Raw genomic sequence first — 18888 nt, forward strand, 5'->3', positions numbered from 1 at the left:
AGAGAGTTCTGGGATGCTTGCAACACCAAAAGCACTGCTCTCATTTCCAGAACACTGATATGTAAGTTGGCCTCTTAGGGGGACCAAGTGCTTTGGACCGTCTTCCCCAAAAAATGTCCCCACCCAAAATCTGGGAAGCGTCTGTGGTCACTACTGCCTTGGGCTGAGGAAGAATGAAAGGATTACCTTGCAACAGAATGTGGAACCCTTCCTGATGACATAAGTGACCACTCACTTACCTACATCATCAGGCATAGAACCTAGGCTCCCATTCCTACCACAGTCAGGAATATCAGATCCAAAAAGAACATTAACCCTGATCTCTTCCAAAAGGAACTTAGAGCATGCAATTGGTCTCCCTTAAATACCTCCCTCTAGAAGAAGCGGTTCAGTACTTTAATTCTAACTTCTTAGCCATTCTTGATCACCATACACCAACCTGTACAATTAGAATTAAGGCCAAATCTGCCCCATCGTGGCTTTCTAAAAAAAAAACATAAAATCCATCTCAGAAATAAATACTGGGACTAATGAAGAATGACAATAAAAATCCTGTAGACCACCAACATTTCAGACAGCTAAGAAATAACACTAAGAAAGCTATACTCTCTGATAAAAGAAACTACTACCTTCAATTCCAGAAGGCTAACCATAAAAACCCACAAAGGTTCTGGGCATGCATCAACCAATTACTACATCCAGGTCAATCCAGTACACCAAACCCACAAAACACTGACCATAAAAATCCCATGCATACTGCCAGTGCCTTCAATACCTTTTTCACTGATGCTAGCCAAACACTAGCAAGTCAGTTATCACCTAATAATTTTACTTTACCTATCTATAATAAAACCACACCCCCTCCATTTCTTTTCCAACCAGTCCCAACAACCCATATTCTTGCCCTAATCCAAAAACTCAAACCATGCTCTCCTTCAGCAGACCAACTACCTGCTGAATGCCTACAGAAATCTGCCAAATCAATTGCTTACCCCATCTCCATTCTTATCAATAGAACTATTAGTGAAGGTCACATCCCTAGTATCTGGAAAATATTATCCCCCTTCACAAAGGTGGAAACTTCACCGAATTCTCCAACTACCATCCCATAGCCCTTCTTTCTCCTTTGGCAAAGATCATGGAGAAATGCATCCATAGACAATTGCTAGACCACCTAATCCATAATAACTTGCTTTCTAGCTGTCAACACGGTTTCAGACCCTCCCATAGCACTACCACTGCTCTCCGTTCCTTTACAGATTGTATTAACAAAAACTGTAACTGCAATTTGCTTTCCTCTGCACTATTTATCGATCTGACCAAAGCATTCGATATGGTAAATCATCAAATTCTGATAGATATCCTCAAATCCCTGTCCTTAGATGCTCTCTCTATTAAATGGTTCCAATCCTACTTAGATAAATGACAACAGGCTGTGCTCGGCACAACACTCTATCTACCTACTTACCAGTTAACTTCGGTGTACCTCAGGGGTCCATATTAGGACCTCTCCTTTTCTCCATATTCATCAATGACCTTCATCAAGCAATTCCCCAAGCTACTTGCATACAATAAGCAGATGACTCCACACTTGTATGCTCCACTACAACCATGTCTGAACATTGCTACCTTACCCAAAAAGTATTTAACAGTGTTGAACAATGGTTCACTCTCCGGTGCCATCTCTTAAACCCCAAAAAAACTAAACCCCAAAAAAACTAAACTCCTCCTTTTCAGTCCTAATCTTAAGTCCTCTCCCATAGATTTTTCTGTTACATCCACTAATGGTATCATTATATCACCCGACCTAACTACCAAGCTGCTTGGTATTACCATTGACAACAACCTTACCTTTGACATACACATCAACAACACTATTAAATCTGTCAACAAAAAACTTGGCTCTCTCTACAGAAGTAAACCCTTCCTGTCACCTACAGCTAGAACTACTATTGCACACAATCATCTAATCTCTACATTCCTCTATGCCTCATCCATTTTCACTAATCTATCTAAAAACAACCTCAATAAATTGGAAACCTCCTACAATAACATAGCCAAATTTGCTACTGGTAACCCATTTAGAACTCACCACTGCTTTAATTTAAAGCAGCTTGAATGGTTGGAACTACAGAATTGGCTCAAGTACCACCAACTAATCATTGCCCATAAAACTCTTTATCAACCGTCCAATACTCCTACTCCATCCACCATCATCACCCCCTATAATAATTTGAAGTCCTTACGTTCATCTCAGAAACTTCTAGTTAACACATCTAAATCTAACAACAGGGCTGGAGATTTTCTCTTCTCTAATACTGTGGGAAGATTCTGGAATCTCCTACCCAGCGACCTTTCCTCACTTTCCTCCATATCACTCTTTACAAACAGATGGAAACTTTTCCTCAGAACACAATGGTTATGCCGCTGTGCTAACCCTGACTAACTATCTACTCTGCCCTAATATGCTCTGCCTTCCCTTTCCTTTTCATTACATCTTCTATCTTCCTTTTTAACGATATTTACCTTTTTCACTCTGTATTTCATTATTTCCATCCCTCTGGATACTTATTTGTTAAAAAACTCATTATTATACCATGACCCCTCCCAAAACGTGCACACTGATTGGCCAGCGTGCACATTGTTAATCGAGTTATACTAATGGAAAAAGGTCCGGTCACCCGGACTTTTTTCCATTAGTATAACTCTACTTTTAAAACACTGTCTCGCTATGTTAAATGGGTTTAACATGGAGACAGTTTAAAATAAGCAACGGAGATCTCCGTTGCTTATTTTAGCTGTCTCGCTATGCTAAACCCATTTAACATAGCGAGACAGGTTTTAAAAGCAACGGAGAAAGCAAGATCTCCGTTGCATTTTTACTGTTTCGCTATGTTAAATGGGTTTAACATAGCGAGACAGTTTTAAAATAAGCAACGGACATCTCCGTTGCTTATTTTAAACTGTCTCGCTATGTAAACCCATTTAACATAGCGAAAACAGTAAAAAAAGCAACAGAGATCTTGCTTTGTCCATTGCTTTTGCTCACAGCTCTGATGTACTGCGCAGGCGCGCAGTACATCAGAACTGCCGCGGATGCCAGACATCTGCGGAAGGGCAGTAAACAGGCATTATACTATGCCATTATTTAAAAAAAGTAATAGTTTCTTTTCTTAAATAATGTCATATAATAGCAATAACCACTTCTGGGTGTGGGTAATGCTGAATTTACCCACGGTTGGCTTTGTTTGGTCCTCGGCCGCCTCGGGACCAAACCACGCCAACCGTGGGTAAATCCAGCATTACCCACACCCAGGTGTGGGTTATTGCTATATTAGTATTACTGAACATTAAGCTGCCTCTTTTATTATGTACTGTACTTGTATACTGAATCAGCCTGTATGCCTCCTTTTTTTCATTAAGTTATGTACTGTACTTGGATATGGAATCAGCCTGTATGCTTCCTTTATTTTCATTAAGTTATGTACTTACATGTTATTTTGAACCTGCATTTCACATTGTATTGACTTCTCTCCTCTTCTAATTATTTCTGTATTAACCAGAATTGGCAGTGTACATACTACTGTAATTATTTTATATTGTTTGCTATTTTTATTGTATCTGTGTGTCATGGAGCTTATCTCCCTGGGCCTCTACTGAAAATGGGCATATATCCAGTTAGACTAGCCTGGTCAACAAATGTAAAATAAATAAATAAATAAATAAAATATTTGCAAACTGCCATGACTGTTGTAAGAAATACTTGAGGAACCTGTAGCTATAGATCTAGTATTATATCATCAATTGTTGAGCAGTTACTCATGGCTAAGGCTGCAGTGCTAAGTAAACCTAGTAATGACCTAACACTATTAGTCATGTATGAAATGACTGGATTAACACAATCTGTGATGATTTTAATTTTTTTTTTATTTTATATTTGTTGACCAGAATAGTCCAACTAGGTACATGTCCATTTTCAGCGTTGGCCCAGGGAGAAAAGCTCCAAAGGTATACATATACAATCATTACAATGTCATGTCGAACAGGAGTAATCATAACATAATACAAATATAACACATTTTACAGCCTAGTTAAATTTATGGAAATATACCACTTATTCTAGTACATTTAAATTTGTACAGACTAACAATCTTCTAAACTGGCCTAACAAAGATATTTGAGTATCACTTACAGACATAGGATAGCTACACCAGTATGTATAAAGACTTATTCAGGCTTGGAGCAGGGACATATCCATTGAGACTTGAAATACTCCTTAAGAGCTATTTTGAATTGAGATAGGGTGGTATCCAGGGTAATGTTAGCAGGAAGAGAATTCCAAATTTTGCCAGCAGAGTTGGCAAACAGGGAGTCACCAGCTGAGTTGTTGGATTTGATGGTTTGCACTAATAGTCTGTTAGATGACTGGAGTGATATGGAGTTTGAGTGGGGGTAGATGATGTTTTTCAGGACAGGTGTATTATCTGGTTGGTTAAGTGCTTTGTGAGCAACAATGAGTTGATTATACTGAATCTGCCTGGGTAGCTCTAGCCATCTGAGATAATTACGAAATTGACAATGACGGATTCTATAGGGTAGACCAGTTGCAAAGCTAGCTATGTTATTATAGCAGCTTGAGAATTTAGTAAGATCCAATTTATTTAGGTTGACAAGTAAAGGGGAAGCATAGTAGAGTGTAGAGAGTAGATAGGAGCAGGCAATGGAGGTCCTAGCATATGGGGTAAGGAATGGCTTTATTCTATAAAGTGAGCCCAGTTTTCTATTGATGGTTTTGATTGTGTTCGTGATGTGCACATCAAACTTAAGATTGTTGTCTATAATAACTCCTAGTAGTTTTGTATGGGCATCTGGAGAGCTAATGGTACTGTTATTAGTCTTAATGGAGAGAGATAATGCCGTGGATCTTTGAGTGGGAGTGAAAAGTAGGAGCTTTGTTTTATTAGGGTTGAGAATCAGACAGCGTGCGGCAAACCAGTGCTCTACTAGGTTGAAAGTACTCTGAGTTATTGATAGCAGTTCTGTTTGTGAGGTGTCAGTGCAGATCAACGTTGAGTCATCGATAATTTGCTGCATGACAATGCTGCGGTCAAAGAAAAGTAACTACCTGTATGTCAACAGACCTTACAAAGTGGCTCTAAAGAGACAATCTTGGACAAATTATGATCCTAAATTCCAAATGCCACTATTTTGTTACCATTTGTTTATCAGGGTGGAACAGTGATCACAGCTGACCATTTGCAAGTACTACCCAGGTGTGCAGGTACCTGGAACCATACAAGAATCACACAAGTTACCTGGGACCAGAAAATAAAAGTTCTTTCCCAAGATTTAATGGAGTGGTCTGGCATATACAAATAATTGCAGTATGTGTCTAAAGCTGAAATAAAAACCCAATAATCTAGAATCCAAAAATAACTCCTGCATTTGAACAAGGCCAGATGCACTATGGTAGCATATTTATAATGATATTCTCTTTCAGAGACTTGGTGTTCCTAGTCACAGTGGATGCACACTCAAACTATCCAGAATTCATGTTCAAAGAAATGGCTATGATTGAAAAGGTTAATCATTGCTTAGAAAAATGTTTCCAAGAACTGGCTTACCTTAACAAACTGTCAGAGGCAAGTGTCTACAGCTCAACTAAGAGATGTTTGGAAATCAGAATGGTATTAATCTGATAATAATATAGCTAACGACCAAGCCACAAATTAACCAAACTGAAAGCCTGGGAAATATGAGAAAAAGATTCAAGCTGCATGAACTAAAGCACTGCGGATGATTCCCTGCTGGGCAAGCAAAGTAAACCTATTTTTTTTGTCTGTGACTTGTTGACAGAGTTGCTTTCTGTTTTACCTGCTCCGTTTTATTTTCTATTGTAAGAAATCTGCTTGGCCTGGTGTTTGTGTTCTATGTGAGAGGTAGACACTTACATTAATTAGACTGCACATTTCACATTTTTTTCATTGGTTAAACTTTCTCTTGATTGATATTTCAATACACTGTGAATTTCTGGACCTTTGACTTTTCTAAAAAGATTTCAGGTTTGCATAAACTAAAGTACTGCTGGTGATTCCATGCTAGTTTTTCCCACCCACCCTCTCATTTGTTGATCTGTTTGTAAACCTGATGATTTTAAGCTGCTCACCCCTAGTGTAAATTCAGCTTAATAAGCCCCTTCTCTTCTACACTGCTGCTGCTATCTTGAATTATTTATTTCCCTTTCCTTGTGCTTATGTTGAAAAAGTGCATTTTGCCTCATCATTGTCTGTTCTACTGATTTACTTTTTCTGAATTCATTATATAGCTAGCTGTTTGATAAAGTAGTGTATTTTTACACTCTAGCAAGCATGTGTTTTTACATCAAGAGGTCAGTGGATTTTCCATCTATTGCACTGGGAGGTAGCCTGGTCTGTATAGGTTGGAGAAACTCTTTAGATCTTTGTATGTAGTTTTATTGGCTGGAGGGCTTAGTAATCAGCTTATCTTGATTTTAGTGCATACCTCTCAACTGTCCATGATTTTGACTCAAATCTTAGCTCTGATCCCCTTCATCCCTCTTTAAATGGATGACCTTTGTAGGAAATGTTGTAAATTACACTTAATAAATAGTGACAATAATTAAGGGTTGTACAATTCTTTAACTAAAAAAAGATGTACATTAATTCACCTTCTCTTATTCTGTCAATGTCTCACATTAATAGTTCTAACATTTTAAAAGTGTCCCTGATTGCCCCTGATGTACTCTGGATATGTTCCTGATTCTGTTGACATTTGTCCCTGATTGTTTCAGAGCTATGTTTTAGTGCCTTTATACATTTGTACAACTGAGTGGCTCTTGGTTCATTTATACAAAGTGAAGTGCTTTACTGAATAATCACACTTTTATAAGCTGTTTAAAGAACACTGCTGTATCTGTATGTTTACATTTACTTGTGATACCATTTCATATCTTTTAAGTTTGTTGTGGTAACATTTCATGCTGTACACCCATTTACTCTGCTTTTAAATTAGGAGGACTAGGATTATTCATCTTGTGGCAGTAGATATTTACTTGGTCTGGCTGTGCTGGGAAACACACAAAAGGGTTCTAAGTATTTCTTTTATACTTCTCTTATATACTGTGATTGTACTTTAGCAGTTTCAACAAATGTACTGTCTGCTGCTGCTTTAAGTAGTTAATTGCACTGTATCACATTTTTTAGTTGTAGGACTGTTGTAGGTAGTTGGTGTGTTCTTGTTACACTTGGGCTCCAAGGCAGTAATCCCACATTAAAAAGGTGTTTTTCTGCAACCTTGTGGCAGAAGTGTGCTTATCTAACCTGTTTGAGTTTGGGATTGCTGGTGTAAGCCATATTGTGTGCTTTCCTGAGTAGTAGTTATCTTAAAACTTGCTTCTCTTTGTTCATATTTAAGCCTCATGTTTGTGCGGTGTTGCTCTTCACACAGAGTTGGTTAGCAGTGCCCTGTATAGATGCAAAAGCCTAGAACCTCAGTTTTCCCTAAACAGCTGTCAGCAAAAGCCTTCCAAGCTTTTCTGCTGCTCTAGGATCAACTCGGTTGTGCATTGAACAGTGTTGCCTTATTGATCATCCTTAGCCTACACAAAGTATAGGTTCCTCTCATAGTCTTGATGCTACAAACACAGTCCTGTTAAATTAATCCATTCCCTTCCCTAATATAACATACAGTAAGTGCATGCTATCATGGATGGGCAGTTTCCCATCATCTGTCTGGCCAACCTGATAGACATGAGCATCCTAAGGCAATGTAGCAATTGTCTCATGTATACTAACAACCACTCACTCATGAAACAAACAAATACATTATGTAAGAGATGTAGTTGCACTATGAAATTGGAGACAAGATTCTCACATAAAGACAAATCAAATGCTAAACAGGTTGTGAGCATACACACTTCCCACACTAAATAAGGACATGGCACATTAACCCACATATGTGGAGGACCTCACTAGTAGTTTACCAAAAGATCAGAGGCTTTGCAAACAGAAACCATTTCACACATAATGTAAAAAACAACAACAACACATAATGACACTCATTCCAGTGTCTCAACAAATAAGCTCATAAGGCATAACACCAAAAAAAATGAATGTATTGGTCATAGTTGACACCATTGTGATTCATAGATTCATAGATTCATAGATTAGTACTAAGCTAACTGCCCTTGCGAGCCATTTTAAGCCTAGCCAATTATCCCTTGTGAGACTCAAACCCTGCACCTTGTGTTTGTAAGGCAAACACCTTAAGCATTAGGCCACCCTCCCACCAACATAAGGATGCTCCCCTTACCAGTCTGGATAAGGAACGGGTTACAGTTAGCTACCTGCCAGATGCCAGGATCTGTCAAGTGACTCAAGCACTCAAGTCACTCAGCCACACATACTGGTATGACTTCATCATAGTCCATGTGGGGGTAAATGCCTTGAGATGTATGTCAGTGAACTATATGAAGAGAGAAATGCCTAAGCATTAATTTATTCTACAAGGATGATGCCACAATAGAAATAAAAAATGATTGACTTTAACAATTGGCTTAGTTTCTCGTGTCAGTCCATGGGGATCCACTATTTGTCAGCCTGGGAAGACATGATTGACAGGCCACACTGCTTTGCTAGAGATGGTATCAACCTGTTTTCTCTAGACTTTCAGATACACTGGCAAAGGCATTAGCCACCCCTATTGTGCCTTTTTTAGTCAGTGTCAAAATGACCATCCCTCCAACATAACAAAATCTTTTCTAGATAAACTCAAGGTACTGCTGCTTAATGCTAGGAGTCTGTAGAACTGAGCATGTGTATGTACCTTTAAGAAGCATTTCCAGATGTAAGCACATGCATATAAATAATGAGCACATGCAGGCAGCAGTGCCATTTTAAGAGAACAGCCAGAGTGTTAACGTGTATGAGTGTGGTAGTCAGTCTGTTTATAAGTTTATTTAAGATTAAGTTACAAAGCCTCATTCCTGATGTGTTTGTGTCTAATAAAGCTGTTTGAATAGAACCCACAAATGTTCACCTGTTTTATCCTAACCAGACAAGTGACATGGTGTCAGAACTGGGATTGAGAGAACAATTTCTTCAAGCCATGAGGTGCAGAGTTGAAGGTGAAGGCAGATTGAGCTGGCTGAGTGAAACAGAGCTCAGACAAACAAAAAAGGGTCATAAAAAGGCATAAGGTAACAAAAAAAACTGCAGAAATTATTTATTTGGCAAAAGGAATGAAGCAGACCATTTATAAGGCACAAAACACATTATCAATAAAACAAGTAGCACAAAACATATTATTAAGCAAAGAAAAGGCACAAAATGCATTATTAATTCAACGAAATGCTTGAAACCATAATATTTGATAAAACTAGCAGAGATATTCATATGGGGCTCAGAATTACCTTTAATTTGCATAACATGCATGTTTAAAGTAAAATGGGCACAAGAAAAGTATATTGAGCATGATAAAAGATTAAATGGACATAGCAAGCACAATAAAAGGGCAAATTAAGCTTAAAGAGCAAGGCAACTGCATGTTCTTTAGTAAAAAATGTGTTTGGGCACAAACTACTATTTCGTATTGACCAAAGCCATTCAAAGCATGCCTAGATTTGTTCAAAGTGTCTCAGAGTGTGCAGTGTTTGCAGAGTGTGTGCTTTATTACAGTGCAATTATTTCAAAGAGTTTGCTGTGTGCAAAATACGGTTATATTGCAAAGTGCAGTCAAAGTACAGCCATTTTGAAAAGTTTCTTGAAGTGTTTCTTACTCTGAGCTTTTTCTACTGTATACAGTTTATTCGCAAAATATAGTCATTTCAAAGTATTTCTTACACAGATAAGGAGTGGTGTCATAAAGTACAGTGATTTTAAAGTGTTCTTGTGCTTTGGAGACTTATTTGGCAAAGTGCAGTTATTTCAAAGAGTTTGTTGTGCTATTAGGCATAATTACAAGTACTGGAATATATTTATATGTGTGTGTTCTTACATAATTTCAAGCACCTTCACTATGTTTTGACATGGCAGAGGCATTTTGCAGACCAAGGCCATTTGTGTTTGATCATAATATTGCAGAGAATTGGAGAGTATTTGAGCAGCAATATGATATTTTCATACAAGCAGCATTTTCTGACAAAGATGAATATACGAGGGTATTTATTTTGCTTAATTTAGCTGGGTCAGAAGACACTGAAAGAAGCCATTCATTTGTGTATGCACCAGAAGTATATGCAGGACAGGGGAAAAAATGCCATATTGTGGTACCGACTGAATCAAGGGAGGATCATGAGTGCTTGAAATGTAAATTTAGAGAAATATGCAACCCTCAGACAAATTTTACATTAGAGAGGCACGTATCTTATACAAGAGACCAAAACTCAGGTAAAACGTTTGCAGCTTATGTCACTAACTTGGGAATTAAGACTAAAAAGCACAGATTTGGTGACTTGAAAGATGAGTTAATAAAGGACAGGCTTGTGCGTGGTGTTAATAGTGATGCAGTGGGAAAGGTTTTGCTTCATGACAGTGATTTAACATTTAGCAAAGCCACAGAATTTTGTGAAATTCATGAACTCACAGAAACGCACACAAGTATGCTTACAAGTGATGAGCATGGTTTCAATAGCCTCTAGAGTAGACATAGACAGCATACAACAAGTAGCAAGCAGAAACAGGCCTAAGCACATGGCAGCTGCAACCCCTGTGGGTTTTTCTGGGCGATTCCATAGTCTTCTAGCAAGTTCCAAGACTAGCTCAGTAAACCGGGCATGCTCAGTGCAATATAAGGGTATGTCAGCAAAACCCAAGTCAAGTCTTATTGTTAACTGCTGTAATTGTGGAGTCAACCATTTGTCTAAAAGAGAGAAGTGCTTAGCATTTGGTCAGCAATGCCACAAGTGTATAAAATGGTACCATATTCAAAAGTTTTGTAAATTAAGCAAGCCACGGATAGTTATTAAGAAAGGTCACTCAAAAAAGCAAGTTGAAGATGTAGAGAGCTACAACCCTACTTTCTATGTAGATGGTGTATCAATGGTCGGTGAAAAGGTTAATGCAGTAGATTTACTGGCAAATAATGAAGTATTTTGTACTGTCCTGATCAATGGTAAGCCCAGAGAGCTCAAAGTAGACACTGGTTCAATGTGTAATGTAATGTCAGCAGAAACGTTTGCTAAAGTGAGAGCTGGTAAGCAACTTACTTTGCTCAAATGTGCGAAGCTTCTTGATTATGGCAGTGAAGAGATTCAAACCAAAGGCTCAGTAGTGCTTTCATGCTATTTGGCTCTGAAGAGTTACAGCTTGCAATTTTAGTAGTCCAAAGACCTGTGCAGTCATTATTAGGTCTCAGAGCCAGTTTAATAAGGAAACTGCTTTGTTTTACCAAAGAAGTCTATCATATAAGCAAATATCCCAGTTCCAGCTTTACTGATGCTATTTTCTCCGAGTATGCTGATGTTTTCGAAGACAAGCTAGGCAAACTTCCAGATGTGTACTCCATGAAAGTAGACCCAGGGGTCAGTCCAGAAGTTGGACCAGCAAGGAGAGTTCCAATAGCTATGCAGGACAAAGTCAAGGTCCAGTTAGACAAAATGGTACAGCAAGGTGTGATTTGTCCAGTCACACAGAACCAACTGAGCGGGTGTCTTCCATGGTAGCTACTCATAAGAAAAATTCAGATGGAATTAGAATATGCATTGACCCAAGAGACTTGAACAAGGCATTAAAAAGACTTCATCATCCTATGCGTACATTTGAGGAGATTGCAGTCCTCATGCCAAATGCCACTGTTTTTTCTGTCTTAGATGTAAAGAGTTCATTTTGGCAAGAAATGCTTGATAGGAAATATTCACCACTGACTGCATTCAAAACTCCATTTGGTAGATACAGATTTCTCAGGATGCCTTTTGGAATAAATTCTGCCAGTGTAGTCTTTCAGCGTGCAATGGAGCAAATTTTTTCATGTTACCTGTGTGCAATAATAGTTGATGATTTACTGGTTGGAGGTAAAGGTGAAGTAAGAATATGACAGAAACCTCAGGAAAGTTCTGAACAGAGTGCGTGAAGTGAATTTAAAGCTCAATCTTCTGAAATGTAAATTCAGATTACCAAAAGTTACTTATGTATGTCATTTATTTGCCAGTACAGGCTTACAACCAGACCCTTCCAAGCAAACAACTACTCTTGAGTTGCCAGTTCCAGACAATGTCCAAGCCTTGCAGCATTTTCTTGGTATGGTTAACTATTTGGGCAAATTTACCCCTGATTTTAGTTAGTTATCAGTACCTTTAAGAGACCTGACATGCAAAAATGTTGCCTGGTCATGGTTAGAATAACACCAGAGAGCATTTGATAACCTCAAACAGCAAATTGCCAACCCTCCTACGTAAAAATATTATAATGTCCGCAAATGAATAGTTGTTTCCTGTGATGCTTCAAAGTTTAGTCTTGGTGCAGTTATTCTTCTAGAGGGTAGACCTGTTGCCTATGTATCTCTTACCCAAACTGAGATGCAATATGCTCAAACTGAGAAAGACCTTTTGACAATTGTGTTCGCATGTCCGAAGTTCCATGAATATATTTATGGCCAAGCTATCCAGATTGAGACTGATCATCAACTTGTAGTCACTAAAGAAGCCTACGCATACAGCTCCAGCAAGACTACAAAGAATAATGCTCAAATTGCAAAAGTATAATTTCGAAATGGTCTATATAAAAGGTAAACTTCTTTATCTGACTAATACCTTATCCAGATTGTCCAGAAATACCACAGAACAGCTTGATGCAGAGAATCTTGACTTTCATGTCATGGAAATGCATAATTTTTCTACCATGAGACTTGATGAGCTGAGAGATCACACAAAGGCTGATCCAATTTTGCAAAAGCTAAATCACTTCAACAATGTTGGATGGCCATCAAAGCAATCCTTTGTACCACCAGAAGTACAACCTTACTTTCCATACAGAGATGAGATGCTGATGGAAGATGGTACCATTTTCAAAGGTCCTAAAGTTATTGTTCCTACTTCCTTACAACATGAATACATTCAGATTTTGCATTGTAGCCACCCGGGTTCCGATTCTACCAAAAGAAGGGCAAGAGGACTAGTATTTTGGCCTTCTATATCGAAAGTCATTTATAAAGCACTTTCTTCTTGTTCAATATGTAACTGTACTAAACCTCATTTGCAAAAAGAGGCACTTCAGCTAAGCCATATTCCTGAACTACCTTGGTCAACAGTAACCACTAACATATTTGAGTGGAACAATCAGCATTACTTAGTGTTGGTAGACTTTTATTTGAAGTGGTTTGGGATCGATTTGCTACCTAACCTAACGTCCAGTGCTGTTATTACTAAGATGAAACATCATTTCTCAGTCCATGGTAGTCCACACAGAGTTATTTCTGACAATGGTACCCAGTTTATCAGTCAATTGTTTCAGAGATTTGCAAAACAGTGGGACTTTATCCATGTTACTAGTAGTCCTGAATACCCAACAGTCTTGCTGAACGTGCAGTACAGAGTGCAAAGCAATTACTAGAGGGGTCAAAGTGTGACAATACTGATATCTTCTTGAATTTACTCAGTCTCAAAAATATATCCCGTGACAATCTACTTGGCTCGCCTACTCAGAGACTTCTATCTAGGCAAACCAGAACAACCTTGCCTATCAGTTCTAGTCTGTTTGTGCCTAAGGCTAAAAACAACAGAGCAATCACAGTCCAACTTTTTAAGAAGCTTTCCTTTCAGAAGTCCAGCTATGATAAAACAAGCAAATTTCTTCATCCGTTAAAAGAAGGAGAGACATTGAAGATGCAAATGGCAAAAGGTTTTTATCGAATTGGTCAACTGACATGTGAGCTGAGATCTTACTTAGTGGAATCTGAGGGTATACAATACAGAAGAACCAGAGACATCTTTTTCCTGTATCAGAAATGATACTGCAGCATCTTACCTGTGATACAGACTCTAGATCTCAGAGCAACCCTGACAATGTTCGTACCGAAGAACATGTCTCAGTATCCATTCCCATTCCTGATGATGTCCCAGATGTCCCCAAAGCTGAAAATTACTTGAAGACAGTCCCCATTGCTAGATCCAATTCTGACTTTTATTTCACATGATCAGGTTGTATTTCTAGACCTAGTGTAAAATACACAGCAATCTGGACATGATTGTTTTTATATGTGTCTAATTTTGTAAGATTGCATGTCAAATATTAACTCTGTAAGACTTCATGTCAAAAGATCATTTCTGTAAATTGCATGTCATTAAATACTGGCATTTGATGATCTAGTTCTCAAAGAGGGAGGATGTAGAACAGAGCGTGTGTTTGTACCTTTAAGAAGCATTTCCAGATGTAGCACGTGCATATAAATAGTGAGCACGTGCAGGCAGCAGTGCCATTTTAAGAGAACAGCCAGAGTGTTAACATGTATGAGTGTGGTAGTCAGTTTATAATTTTTTTTAAGTTTAAGTTACAGAGCCTCATTCCTGATGTGTTTCTGTGTAATAAAGCTGCTTGAATTGTACCCATGAATGTTCGTCTGTTTTATCTTGACCAGATGAGTGACAGAGTCTAAACAAGAAACTGCATTTCCCAGTAGCCCACCTTACTTTGGAAGATGTTGCCATCTGTGCAGTCACAGAGACATGATTCAAAGGTGCAGAAAGCACCCCCGCCATGCAGAGGTACAATGCCTTCCAAACATTCAGACCACAAACTGAGTACGAAAGAACCCAAGGAGGAGGTGTCTCCATCTTCATTGGAGATAAGTACACCTCGATTCTGGGAAAATGGTATGACTCTCTTGAGCTGCTATGTGTCCAATTAACTATAAGTGAAGCCGGCTACCACATCATAGCTAGTTATAGGTTCCTCAGCATGAAACAGGAAAAGTATACCACATACATGGACTTACTGGAGTCACTTGCCATACAGCCCAACACCTTACTCATCCTACCATTGACTGGGAAACACACATGATCACAAGCATGCTGGCTCAGAGGTTCTTGGACTTTGTCAAAGCAAATGCTCTGGAATAGCTACTCAGCACACCCACAACTGGCTCAAATGCCCTGGACATAGTACTCATTAACACAGGAAAGCACTGCACCTCCCCTTTGAGATATTTCCCTGGTGAGATTGGACCATAAATCAGTCTTGTTTAATGGATTATAAGACCACATACCCCATCAAGTTCAAAACCATTTAAGAATTTTTCAAAAACAAATTACTTCCTACCAAGCGATGGTATAAGAAGTTTCAATGCCCCCTCGAATGCAGATAACACATGCTCCAATGCAGAGGTGTATGCCAATGCCCTGTATAACCACTTATGCAGTTGTATAGAATTGACTATACTTGAAATGATTAATACCAGTCTTGCCAAAAAAAACAAGCCACCCTTGTGGACCCCTGGTATAAATGGGCTGCACAACAGGAACAAGAAACTAATGTGCAAGAACAAGAGGGAGCTGGCTCAGCAGAGCAGGAAATCCCTCTTCCAATTCAGATGAAAGAGAGCCTCTCCCTGACCCTCTTCAAATGCAACCTAGACAACTGGATGGCTTACCACAATTTCACTCCTGGGGAGGGCCCATCTCCATACTGAGCAGAGAAAGTTGGTATTAACTACTACACACCCTTACCTCTGCAAACTTCACTCACCTAAGCACTGACAATTGGGGAAACTCAGGATAAATATGGCTTGGCTTGTAAGGGCTCTAGGGTTGTTAGCCTAGAAACACTTCTATGAACCTATGAACCTATGATCCCCTGCAGTAAGGGTTTACATGCATATTGTACCGTCATTCAAGAAATAACAATATTATGTCAGCAATATTATTTTCAGATACATAATTCCAGATGGCATTTAGCGAAACCAGATGTCTGGAGGCAAACCGTGAGTTTAGCTCACAGAGTTAAAGCCATTGTCTGTTCATAGGTTCATAGATTAGTACTAGGCTAACTGCCCTTGCAAGCCATTTTAAGCCTAGCCAATTATCCCCCTGTGAGATTCAAACCCTGTACCTTGTGTTTGTAAGGCAAACACCTTAACCAACCTGTTGCCTTGTCCTTTATTTGATTTCCTTAATTTTTATTTCCATAATTAAGAGAGTATAAGTAAGTTATTTTTATTAATGTATTTTGTTATCAAGATTTTCAATTTGGGTTGAGATCTATTTTCATTGGAGGCCAGGAGTACTTTCTGATTAAATGACCTATGTAGAGTCACTCAGTAGGCAAGTTGTGACATATAATGTTCCCAGGTCACACCTAAAAATAGGCACTTATGCCTTCTGAGTCTGCATGGTTAATAAATGAAGACAATAATACAAAAGCAAACTACATAAAGCAAAACTGAATATGGATTAAAGGCAACTATTTTATCACAGGCTGAAAAGTTTCGCTCAGAAACTATAATAAGCAAATGTAAGATAGACCAAATTATTTAAAGAGCTCAGTCCCAAAGTCACACTGTGAATGTATGAATTGATTCATGGAGATGACACATAAGACAGTTAAGAAATGTTCTTTATATGGACAGTTTACTAGTTATTAGACAATTAAGAGTGGAATAATTCCTAAGATTATACTGAAGTGAGAGCTACCACTACCTCTCCTATGGACAGAACTCCAGAACACTACATCTAAGACATACCTATTGCCAGATGAGTAGTTAAAGAAGCAGTATTGACCCAAACCAGTGTTATAACAAAGGAGTTTGAAACCCTAAACAATATGCATCCATATGGCACCCCCACTTCATTTAAGTAATGACAGCTTGTAAGCAATTGACCGTGTTGGTACATTAATAAACACATTTTTATAAACAGCATGACAGCAGAGAAAATTTACAAAAATCTGTGCTTATTATGTAGAAACCTAATAACTTGTTCTTACCTTTGGAAGACTAGGACAGTTTGAAATTGTTATTTTTTAAAGGTAGTATATACCTCTGAGTTAATGCCCAAGGCAGGCACTCCATTCTGTCCTGCTCTTCTGGGACTCAGATCATGTCTATAAAAAGACAAATGACCAATTTTGCAACTTAGGAAGGATGACAGGCCAAGCAACTGACAGTGACCATTTCCAGAAAGGGATTACTGAACAATTTCATGTTCTAAGAAGAATGTCAAACCAAACCTCTGTTCACAAAGAAGCAAATGACTGAAGTTGAACAACATCACAGTGTAATGGAAACACTGGCATTGCATGATTATTCACAGTGGGGGGGGGGGGGGGCGCACCCCTTTCTCAAATTTCCAGACAGTATTTCAAGCCCAGTGGGACACAATAGAAAATATCCTGAATCCACAAAAGAATTATATAATAAGAGACTATATCTGCAAGGTGGAAGGTATATTTAGCTCTAAAAACAGTGCAAATGTTATTGAAACTAAGCATTGGAAATGATTATTGTCAGTAAATATGTATTGCCAGGTATTAAGACAAAGCCATATGACCAAATTGTGACAAACAAATCATTATTAATATTAGAGATATGATATCTAAAGTTGGTTCAATGTTTTTTGTTTAGAAACAATAATACCACCTTCAAGTAAACAATGTGTGTATTTTAACACATAGAAAGCTAATAATGTTAGTTTATTGAGTAGAACACCACTTTTTTAGATCAACTGAAATACTAAAATACCAACAGTACTTCTGCGACCTTCTCAAACAAAGTATACTAATCGATATTTAATTGTTAAGAAACTTCCACAAGGTCACTTAGATAGAAATTATACTCGTGGAAATTTATGAACGGAGTTTTTTTTACACCTCATAAGTTGGAATTGATTAGCAAGTAAAGGTTATCATGTTGGAGATGCAAAACACCAAAGCAGATAGGTCACATATGTTTAATGATTGCACAGCTTTGAAACAATATTGGGAGAAAATTAACAACTTTCTTCAAGCTCTTTTTACAGATAAAATTACTTTATCCAAATCTTTGATTTTGTTTAATACTCCGATTCCTAAATATATTAGAAGAATCATATACCCCTTACTGTGATCTATTTTGACAGTAGTTAGAAAATAACTAGAAACTGGAAATCTGAATATCTCCCCTCATTTGTAGAATTCAAGCGTATTCTTACTGAAACTTGTCAGCTGGAAATGATGACAATTAAATCAAGAACTATTAAAACATCTTTTTCATACAATCTGTGGTCCAAGTTAAAAACTTTATTAGATAAGAATTTATACCTTACTTAATGATATTATTATCTGTTTTATAATGACATGTTAAAATGTATTCAATAGACACCAATGTAAATACTTTAGTTGATGTTACATTTTGTGTATATTTTTTCTATTAAACAATTTCCTTATTGTATTTCTGAAATTGACTGTGCACTGTTAAAATGTTAATAAAAACTGTTAAAAAAAGAAACTTCCACAAGGTAAAAGTATAATCTCATTCTTATTGTACAGAATATACTGTGTCATGATTGTTTATATTGAATGCCCTCAACAAATTATCCATTTATATACTCTGCAGGTACTACTGTCATTTATTTTCACTGCATAATGCCATTGCACTCTGCATATTTCTATCACTAAGAAATGCTATTTATATTTGTATGGTTTCTTATTAATGTAAATCTTAACCTGTTGTACAAAAAGTTTTGTTTAGTTATTTGCTGTAGTCATTTTGAATTTGCTACTGCAGCATTTCTCCCCAGGCCTCCACTGAAAAAGGGGTTATTCTGAGCCAGTGAACTTTCCTGGTCAACACATGTCAGTAAATAAATGGTAAGTAAAAACACCTCATATTTATGTTTTTCTTTTTGGCTTAGGTTAAAATCGGAAAGGAAACAAATGCATCAGTCGTACTACATGCACTGCATGT

The sequence above is a fragment of the Protopterus annectens genome, chromosome 2.part1 (assembly GCF_019279795.1).
Source record: "Protopterus annectens isolate FY-2018-M chromosome 2.part1, PAN1.0, whole genome shotgun sequence".
In the NCBI taxonomy this organism is placed as follows: domain Eukaryota; kingdom Metazoa; phylum Chordata; order Ceratodontiformes; family Protopteridae; genus Protopterus; species Protopterus annectens.